Below are 11,183 nucleotides of genomic sequence, written 5' to 3' on the forward strand. Positions count from 1 at the left end.
CTACGCACTTCTGCTATTCCGTCAGTGAAGATGGCCAAAACCAGAGTTATGTCAAAAGGGATAAACATTTGGCTTGAAGCTAAGAAAAATTCGAAATTTAAGAACTGGACGCGTGTAGAAGCCAAGATTTCTTTCCAAGAAATCTTTGAAATACCATTTAACTTCTCCCGTTTTTTGACAGAGATAAGTTCAGTTCTAAGAAAAATTCCATCATTAGGAAGTGTGAATTTTTTTGTGATTAGCCGGCGCAGACTTCTTAAAGCTCAGGAAAGGACAGTCAACCTTCTAGGGAAATACTAAAAATTTCCTCAAAATAAGTATTATTTGAATAGTTTTACAGCTTTGAGAGTTCCCTGTATTGCTACCCTCTTAAATTAAAAACCTTGCCGATTACAGAGAACGCAAAATTTCATTGTCTTCTCAATCAAATTTCATATTCAAATCACAGATTCTCAATAGCTCGATGGTGGCTCATCCCTGGGAATATTCGCTTATGGACCCTTTGTCTTTGAGACGGTCAGCCATCGCTGAGGCTCGCCAACAATTTTAAGGTATTGAATCCCCATAATCTATTCATCAATCTGAGACTTACATTTTTTTTTCCAGTATCAACCATGGGTATTGTCTTTGATGACTAAATGAATGAACTGTGATAATTCTTTTTACTGGAGCTAAAATGTACCGTTACACATTTACTATTGCTGCACACTGGTTGTGGAATCTTCTAATTTTGAAACTCAGTCTCTATTCAACCTTGTTTCAACCTTCCGATCCCTTTCACGAAATCCAAGAATACTGTAAATAGTTTTTACAACCTCTTTTAGTAGCTTTCTACGTCTCTTTTAGATTCTCTATATCCTTGATGTGTGCTATTTAGTAGAAGTATCCCTAGGATATTGATCTTGTGCGTATTCGTTATAAACGTGTAATAATGTGCATGCCGAAATAGCCAACAAAAAACCAGAAGCTAAGATAGCCAAAAAAGTGTATGTAATTTCTTTTATTAATCTCAAGTTTAGAAATATCCTTATCAATCACCATGAGTCAATCAAGAGCTTTGATCATGTCCAATATAAACAAACATGTCCTGGGAAAACCGTCTAAAACCCAACAAAAATATTTTTGAACTTTTGAACAAAATAGTTCAAACAAAAACTTTGTTGGAACAAAATTTAAACTGAAGTTGGAAAAAAAATTTTGAACTGAAGTTAGATTGTAAGGCAATCCAACTAGGTCAACTGAAACCGATTTATTATTATTATTTTATTAGCATGTTTCCTTCAGAAGAGCTGCCAGGCTAAAATTTTACTGTGGTTTGGGCGGGAGTTCCATTTGTGCCTTGAATGTTTGGTGTCTATCGTTTGTCTAGTACATGACCACTTCTAAAGGAAACACTAAAAAATTCTGAAAACTACTATAAAAGCTTCTGAAATAATTATCTTATATCCTTCCAAAAGACTACTTTGTGAAGTTGGTAGGTTTGTTGGCTAGTTGGTTGAATATGAAAAAAAAACTTTCTGTTGATGGTAATCTTTCTCACTTATTTTGTTTGATTTGTCGAGAACCCTAATACATATTATTAAGAAGATGAAAATCGTAATATAACTATTCTACTAACGACAACAAGATCATAATACAATGAAAAACAGTTACACCTTCTCTCTTTACTTCATATAAATGGCACTAAACAAACATTCACTACCAAGATTCAGAAAAGAAAATAACTTTTTTTTTACTGCATCAAAAACTGAATACGACCCAAAACTGAATAGCCTTGATACCAACATATTGTTTCAGAAAAGGAAAATGTAGATTCAGGAAAGGAAAAACTTCGTTTTTACGGGATCAAAACTGAATAGGACTCAAAACTGATCAGCCTTGATGCCAAAATATTGTTTCAGAAAAAGAAAATTTACTCAAAAAAGAAAAAACTTCGTTTTAAAGCATCAAAACTGAATAGGACTCAAAACTATCAGCCTCAATACCAATATTTTGTTTCAGAAAAAGAAAATATAAATTCAGAAAAGGAAAACTTCGTTTTTAATGCATCAAAACTGAAAACGACTCAAAACTGAACAGCAATAATACCAATATATCGTTCTCGGGCGTACCCCTACCATTTCGTAGTTTATTTTGATTATTCACTTCTCAGGAAAGTCTACACAGAAAACTATTTGGCATTTTGAACTTCTATGTAATTTCACAGCTTAGATCTTAAATGTTCTTTTTGGAGATCTCCATAAACTATATACGAGACGTAAACAAAATTTTTCTTCCAAGTTATTTAGCAATTTGACAAAATTAATAGCTCCACTTAATTATTTTTCAATAAGTTTCCTTAATTTTTCCACAACAAAACATATAAAGTTCAATATAAAATTTAAGCATTCTTGGTTTGAATTTATTATGTCACAAGTACGCAGCTGGAGTCAGAGGGGGGGGGGTATGCAGCAGATGATTTTTCTCGAGCCGCTAAGTGAAACTTTCAATTAATTTTACTTAGCGGCAACATTGCCACTAGTACAAATGTTTTCCACTGGTTATATAAGTTCCATAGGGTTCGGTGTTGGGCCCGCTTCCTTATTTATTGCGTAAATCTGGATGAAGCTTATGGAGGTTATATGGAAGTTTTGCTTGGACAAAAAATCGCTACAGCAATTTCAAAACAAACAAAGTTGGTTAAAAAAACTGTCAACTTTATCGAATTGAACCTCCATAAACTTCATCCTATTAGTTTCATTTTACGCCAAATAGAAACCTCCAAGAACTTTATTCTATCAGTTTCACTTAGCGGCCAATAGAACTTCCATATACTTCATCCTATTAGTTTCACTTAACGACCAATAGAACCTCCACTACACAATGAGCCTCCATAAACTCCCTTCTATTACTTTCACTAAGTGGCTAGTAGATCCTCCATACCTTAAATAGAACCTCCATAAAGTTCAACCTATTGTTTTTTATTAGTTTCACAAAATGATTAAAAGAGCTTCCATATAACCTTCATAAACTCCATCCTAGCAGTTTCCCTTAGCGGCCAATAGATCCACCATATCTCTAATAGTACCTTCATACAATGAACCTCCATAAACTTCATCCTATTGATTTCTATTAATTTCACTTAATGACCAATTGAACCTTAATAAACTTAATTCATTGGTTTCTATTAGTTCCACTTCATGACCAATAGAACCTCCATATAACCTCCAATAGAACATCCATAAAATTTATCTTATTAGTTTATATTAGTTTCACTTTATATTAGTTTCATATCTCCACTGGTTACAAACAATGATTAGTTTCGTCTAATAAAAAAAAAAGTTGAAACTGGAAAACAAGACTTCTTTAACAAAGAATTAATTTCGTTCCTAATAATTGTCACAAAGCGTAGAATTTCATTAGACAAACTATGAAATAGCAAGTATTAGTGAAAGAAATGGGAAAGAGTAATCTAAATTAACTTGCGAGCTACTCTGACGTTATTCAGGGTCAACCTATTTCTTCAAAAATCTCGGCAACGACATAACGCGGTGCAGGAACACTGCAATCATAGGCAGCGCGATAGCACTGCCTAAGTAAAGAACGATGTGGGCACAATGTATTATTTATTATTTTTTTCTCAATACCCGGGCACTTCGTATCGAAGGAATTTTCGTAGAAACTTCGAAAAGGGGTCATTCGATTGTAAATTGGAGTGAATTGTGCCTTTATTAATGGTCGAAAGTGATAGGAGGGCAACTCGTCCCCCCCCCCAAGCAAATCATCCCACCAAACACATCTAATCAAAATTTTGAGATAACCATTTTGTTCAGTGTAGTTGATTTCCAGATAGAAAATATGTTTCTGACGAGGACACTCCCCCACAACCCTCGGGAAAGGGTTTTAAGTTATGCCCAGAGGGCATATAAGAACGATGTTGGCACAATGTGTCATTTATTATTTTTTTTTTTCCTGTAGAGCAGGGCACTTCGTATCGAAGAGGTTGTCGTAGAAACTTCGAGGAGGGCTCATTCAACTGGAAATTGGAGTGGCTTGTGCCCTTTTTAATTGTCAAAAGTGATTGGAAGGCAACTAAAACCCCTTCCACGCCCACCATTTCCCCAAACACATCCAATAAAGATTTTAAGATAGTCATCTTGTTCAGCGTAGTTGATTTCCACACACAAATTATGTTTTTGAGGAGGACACTCCCCATAGCCTTCAGGGTAAGGGTTGTAAGTTATGCCTGGGAGCATATGAGGTTTTTATAGAAGGTGTTGTCGTAGAAATTTCAAAAAAAGGCTCATTTGATTGGAAATTCAAAGGGCTAGTACCCTTTTTAATAGTCGAAAGTGATTGGAGGGCAACTAGCTCCCCTCCACGCCCATCATTCCCCCAAACACATCCAATCAAAATTTTAAATAGCCATGTTGTTCAGTGTAGTCGATTTTCAAATAGAAAATATGTTTTTGAGGAGGAAACTCCCCCTAAACCCTCGTGGCAAGGGTTGTAAGTTATGCCCTGGGGGCATTAAAGGTTCTTATAGAAGGCGTTGTCGTAGAAACTTCAAAAAAAGACTCATTCGATTGGAAATTCAAAGGGCTAGTGCCCTTTTTAGTAGTCGAAAAAGATTAGATGGCAACTAGGCCCCCCCCCTTCTTCACGCCCATCATTCCCCAAAACACATCCAATCAATATTTTGAGATCGCCATTTTGTTCAGTGTAATTGAGTTGCAGATAGAAAATATAATTTTGAGGAGGAAAGTCCCCCAAAGCCCTCGGGGCAAGGGTTGTAAGTTATGCCCTTGGGGCATATAAGGTTTTTAGAGAATATGTTGTCGTAGAAACTTCAAAAAGGCTAGTGCCTTTTTTAATATTTGAAAGTGATTGGATAGCGACTAACGCCCCTCTCACGCCCACTATTTCCCCCAAAGTCCCCCAAAGCCTTCGGGGCAAGGGTTGTAAGTTATGCCCTTGGGCCATATAAAGTTTTTATTGAAAGCGTTGTCGTAGAAACTTCAAAAGGGCTCATTCAATTGGAAATTTAAAGGGCTAGTGCCCTTTTTATTAGTTGAAAGTGATTGGATAGCGACTAACGCCCATCTCACGCCCACCATTTTCCCAAACACATCCAATAAAAATTTCGGGATATCCATTTATTTCAATGTAGTTGAAAGTTCTGGAAATTAGGTCTTTTAGGATGATAACTCTCCTCATAGCCCTCAGTGCAAGGGTTTTAAGTTATGCCCTGGGGGCATATAAAGTTTTTATTGAAAGCGTTGTCGTAGAAACTTCAAAAGGACTCATTCAATTGGAAATTGAAAGAGCTAGTGCCTTTTTTAATAGTTGAAAGTGATTGGATAGCGACTAACGCCCCTCTCGCGCCCACCATTTCCCAAAACACATCCAATAAATATTTTTAGATAGCAAATTTGTCCCACGACGTTCAAAGTTCAGGAAATTATACCTTTGAACAGGATACTCCCCCACAGTCTTCAGGGGAAGGGTTATAAGTTATGCCCTGGAGGCATATAAAGTTTTTATTGAAATTTTTGTCGTAGAAACTTGAAAAAGGGCTCATTCAATTTGAAATTCAAGGGGCTATTACTCTTTTTATAGTCGAAAGTGATTTAAGGTCAACTAACCTCCCCTTCACACCCACCTTTTCCCCAAACACATCGAATCAAAATTTTAAGTAGCCATTTTATTCAACGTAGTTGAAAGTTTTGGAAATTAGGTCTATAAGGATGACAACCCCTCCCCCCATAGCCCTGAGGGCAAGTGATGTAAGTTATGCCCTGGGGCCATATAAAGCTTTTATTGAAAGCGTTGTCGTAGAAACTTCAAAAGGGCTCATTCAATTGAAAATTAAAAGGGCTAGTGCCCTTTTTAATAGTTGAAAGTGATCGGATAGCGACTAACGCCCCTCTCACGCCCACCATTTTCTCAAACACATCCAATAAAAATTTCGAGATATCCATTTAGTTCAACGTAGTTGAAAGTTCTGGAAATTAGGTCTTTTAGGATGATAACTCTCCTCATAGCCCTCAGTCCAAGGGTTTTAAGTTATGCCCTGGAGGCATATAAAGTTTTTATTGAAAGCGTTGTCGTAGAAACTTCGAAAGGGCTCATTCAATTGGAAATTGAAAGAGCTAGTGCCTTTTTTCATAGTTTAAAGTGATTGGATAGCGACTAACGCCCCTCTCACGCCCACCATTGTCCCAAACACAATCAATAAAAATTTTGAGATAATCATTTAGTTTAACGTAGTTGAAAGTTTTGGAAATTAGGTCTTTTAGGATGATAACTCCACTCAGAGCCCTCAGTGCAAGGGTTGTAAGTTATGGCTAAGGGCATATAAAGTTTTTATGGAAAGCTTTGTCGTAGAAACTTCAAAAGGGCTCATTCAATTGGAAATTGAAAGGGCTAGTGCCTTTTTAAATAATTGAAAGTGAATGGATAGCGACTAACGCCCCTCTCACGCCCACAATTTTACAACACATCCCATCATAATTTTGAGATATCCTTTTTGTTCAACGTAGTTGAACGTTCTGGAAATGAGGTCTTTTAGGATGATAGCCCCCTCAGACCCCTCAGTGCAAGGGTTGTAAGTTTTGCCCTGGGGGCATATAAGGTGTATCTAGAAACTTGTTGTATAAATCATAGGCAGTGCGATCGCACTGCGTAAAGAACGCGCGCTGCGCGCTAAGTAAAGAACGGGAAAACTCGAGAACGAGACAAGAAACGGAAACTAAGTCAAAAGGAGGACACTCCCCCACACCCCTCAAGGCAAGGGTTTTAAGTTATGCCCTGGGAGCACATAAGAAAGATGCTGGCATAATGTATTATTTATTAATTTTTGTCTTTAGAGCAGGGCGTTTTGTATGGAAGAAGTTGTCGTAGAAACTTCAAAAAGGGCTCATTCAATTGGAAATTGGAGTGGCTTCTGCCCTTTTTAATAGTCGAAACTGATTGGAAGGTGACTAACACCCCTTCCACGCCCACCATTTCCGGAAACACATCCAATCAAAATTTCGAGATAGCCATTTTGTTCAGCGTAGTTGATTTTCAGATAGAAATTATATTTTTGAGAGGAACAGTCCCCCACATCCCTTAGGGCAAGGGTTGCAAGTTATGCCCGGGGGCATATAATGATTTTTAAAGAAGGCTGTGTCGTAGAAACTTCAAAAAAGGCTCATTCGATTGGAAATTCAAATGACTAGTGCCCTTTTTAATAGTTGAAAGTGATTAGAGGGCAACTAACTCGCTTCTCACGCCCACGTTTTCCCCAAACGCATCTAATCAAAACTTTGAGATAGCCATTTTATTAAACGAAGTTTTAACTTCTTGACCTTTGGTCTTTGAGAATGACCAGCCCCCCCCCCCCAGCTCTCAGGGCAAGGGTTGTAAATTATGCCCAGGGGGCATATAAGGTTTTTATATAAAGTGTTGTCGTAGAAACTTCAAAAAGGGCCCATTCGATTGGAAATTGAAATGGTTAGTACCCTTTTTTATAGTCGAAAGTGATTGGAAAGCAACTAACACCCCTTCCACGCCCACCATTTCCCCAAACAAATCCAATAAAGATTTTGAGATAGTCATTTTGTTCTACGCAGTTCAAAATTCAGATAATTATACCTTTGAGCAGGACGCTGTAAGGAATGACACCCCCCAGCACTCAGAGCAAGGGTTGTAAGTTATGCCCTGGGGGCATATAAAATTTTATTGAAATTTTTGTCGTAAAAACTTCAAAAGGGCCCATTTGATTGGAGATTGAAAGGGCTAGAGCCATTTTAATATTTGAAAGTAATTGGAGAGCGACTAACGCCCCTCTCATGCCCACCATTTCTCCAAACGCATCCACTCAAAATTTTGAGATAGCCATTTTGTTTAACGTAGTTGAAAATTCTGGTAATTCGGTCTTAGAGGATGACAACCACCCTAACACACCTTAGGGTAAGGGATGTAATTTATGCCCTGGGGGCATATAAGGTGTTTATAGAAAGTGTTGTCGTTTCCAAAAGGGCTCATTAAATTGGAAATCGAAAGGCCTAGTGCCCTTTTTAAATGTCGAAAGTGATTGGAATGCTAGACATTTTATACTAAAGATCGATGTGGGTATAATGTATTATTTTTTGTTGCTGTTGTTGTTTAGACCAGGGCACTTCGTATCGAAGGAGCTGTCGTGGGAACTTCGAAAAGGGCTTATTCGATTGAAAATAGAAAATGCTGATGCAATTTTTAATAATCGAAAGTGATTGGAGGGCAACTAATCCCCCTTCAATACCCACACTCCTACGCCCACCCTCCCATTTGCCCATTATGTTTAAAAACTAAATGTTGGCTTAAGATTAAATCAAAATTAACTGTGATAATGTTATTTCCCAATAAGACATCTCAGCAGTATCCCAAGAACGACTGAGGGTATTATGTTCAAATGTTTGGGGCTACTTCTGCTCTTAAAATTTAACCTTCTCAAAATTCTGTAAGTGTATCCAAGCTATCAAAGAAAGTAAACAGATGTTTTTGCGAATGGTATCAAGTTTTCCATTTCAGGTCAACTAGAGGAGGCATGAAACTAAATTAAACAGTACTATTTGTTTCCAGATTTTTAAAAGGGTGTATGTTGTTAAAAATTGTTGAAAATTTTTCTCCAGCTTACAAATAGTAGGCCAAACTATAATGTCTTAAAAAAAAATTTAAAGTATTATTTTCTTTTTCCCTGAAAAGACTATGTTAATATAAAACGAACAGAAATTAATTAAAAAAAACTTTTCCACAAAATAAGTTTTTCAAAGAAAAGTAAAGAACTCCATTAAAAAAAAATGAGCAAAAATAAAATCACATAATCTACCAAGCTTGAAACTACCACAAATCACCATCGATAAATAAATGAAACCAAAAACGAACAGGAATTACAATAAATAACCGAGTCAAACTCAAAACGAGCAGAAATTAACATAAGCTGGGTGCAAAACCCCTTTGCCATCCCAAGGCCAAAACAAAATTTTCACTTTACTGAAAAAATACAAATGAATCTGCTATATCAGTTTAATATACATATACTGATATTTTGTAATCAAAATGTTAATATTATTTGATTTATTAAAATTATAAAAGTAAAAATAATTATATTTTTTCAGTAAAGTGCAAATTATGTTCTGGCCTTGGGAAGACATGGGGGTTTTGTGCCCAACTTAGATTATTTTCTGCTCATTTTGAGTTTGACTTGGTTATTAATTATAATTTCTGTTAGTTTGGGGTTTAACAAAAGTTCAGATTTCGAAAAGAATATTTTCTATTAGTTCTTAATTGTCTCATCTATTTACACTAATATACATTCAAAAAATTATCACGGTTAGACTAGGACAAAAAGATAAATTTAATATATATTTTTGGAAAGATTAATATAAGTTTCAAAGCAATCTAATCTTAAACTTAGGACATTTGTATATGGTATTGGTAATACCAATATGAAGTTCTAGCTATCATTAAAGAAGAAATAAATTATGCAAAAAGATATTTTGTCAGATGAGTTTGGAGAAAAAGGATATGGGGGGGGGGCTAATTGTCCATCGGTCTCTTTTGACTCTTAAAAAGTGAACTAGAACTTTCTATTTTCAATCAAATGAGCCCTCTCTGAAGTTTATACGAGTATCGCTTCTATAAGAACCATATATATCCCTAGAGTATAACTTACAACGCCTGTCCCTGGGCCCTAGTGGGCTGTGTCGACCTCGGAGTTGTAATATCGCGGTTGCTGCGTGCACTTCTCGTATAGTAAATTTTTTACCGAAAATGACTTTTTATACGCGTCCGATGCAGTTTTTCATGCTGCGTCGTCTGGTGGCAACGAAAAAGTTCTATCTTTAATAATTTCGTGGCAAAACAGAAAGACACACGCCGTAATATCTTATCCATCTTATCCGCCGTATAGTTATGATAACTTTAATCCATTAATAAAAGTAGTGTGCGGATAGACTTCATAGGTTTATTTATACAAAGAGTGCGCTTGGGCCTATCCGGCTGCATCAATTTTTTCGTGGTGTGCTTTTGGTCGAGTCTTCTCTGTGGTTTTTAATACGAGTTGTGCCAGCAATCTTTTCATGTAGTTTCATCAGCATCATCATTATTTACGAAAAGATATTTTGCTTTTAAAATAAATAAGACAGAATCTCTGCATTATGGTGAAAAAATGGTGATACTTGCACTTAGGAAGAAACAAAAGGTTTGATAATAGATTTACAAGTTAAGAAAAGTGCTCACTGAATTGCTGATTTCAGCAAAATATCTTGAAAACCAGTGTTGGTTTTTACTAAAGGTACGTTCAGACGAATGGGAAAACGATAAGGATGAACGGAAAAGTGTTCGAACGCTCAATCGCTTATAGAAGGAAGCAAATACTTCAAATTAAATAAGGATTATAATTAATAGAAATTCTGTTAAATAGGAATTATATTAATAGAAATTTCAAAAATGGCCATAAATTTCTCAAAAATGATGTCGGTTCGAAATGAAATCTATACTTTGGATGTTGCAGCAAACAGTTTTTGACAAATATCTCAAAGTTTTGGAAATTTGAGATACGGCCTTTAAGCATAGCAGTCACGATATGATGAATGCCGGGTATTTGGGATATCAATGGGTATTTCGTCTTCTTTGAATATTCTATCTTTGAACCATTTGATCCTCTAATCAGAGGAAATTAATTAAAAGTGATTAAATAGAGTACCAAAATTACATTTATGCTTTTGTATGAACCGAAGCATATGTTTATTTTCAACACAATTTGTCTTGTTGCAAAAGCCCATTTTTTTTATTTTAACTAAGCAAGGGATTATTCGCCATTTTAATACTTTTTTTTAATATGGCTTCCGAAATTCAATCTTACACACGTCTTGCTTTGGAAAAAAGTATCTTACCTATATTAGATTCAGATATTAGTGCTAGTGTATTGATAATATACTATGTATGTATATATATATATATATATATATATATATATATATATATATATATATATATATATATATATATATATATATATATATATATATATATATATATATATATATATATATATATATATATATATATATATATATATATATATATATATATATATATATATATATATATATATATATATATATATATATATATATATATATATATATATATATATATATATATATATATATATA

This window comes from Artemia sp. Qi Xiang Cuo, chromosome 20, assembly GCF_049724085.1.
Source record: "Artemia sp. Qi Xiang Cuo chromosome 20, ASM4972408v1, whole genome shotgun sequence".
In the NCBI taxonomy this organism is placed as follows: domain Eukaryota; kingdom Metazoa; phylum Arthropoda; class Branchiopoda; order Anostraca; family Artemiidae; genus Artemia; species Artemia sp. Qi Xiang Cuo.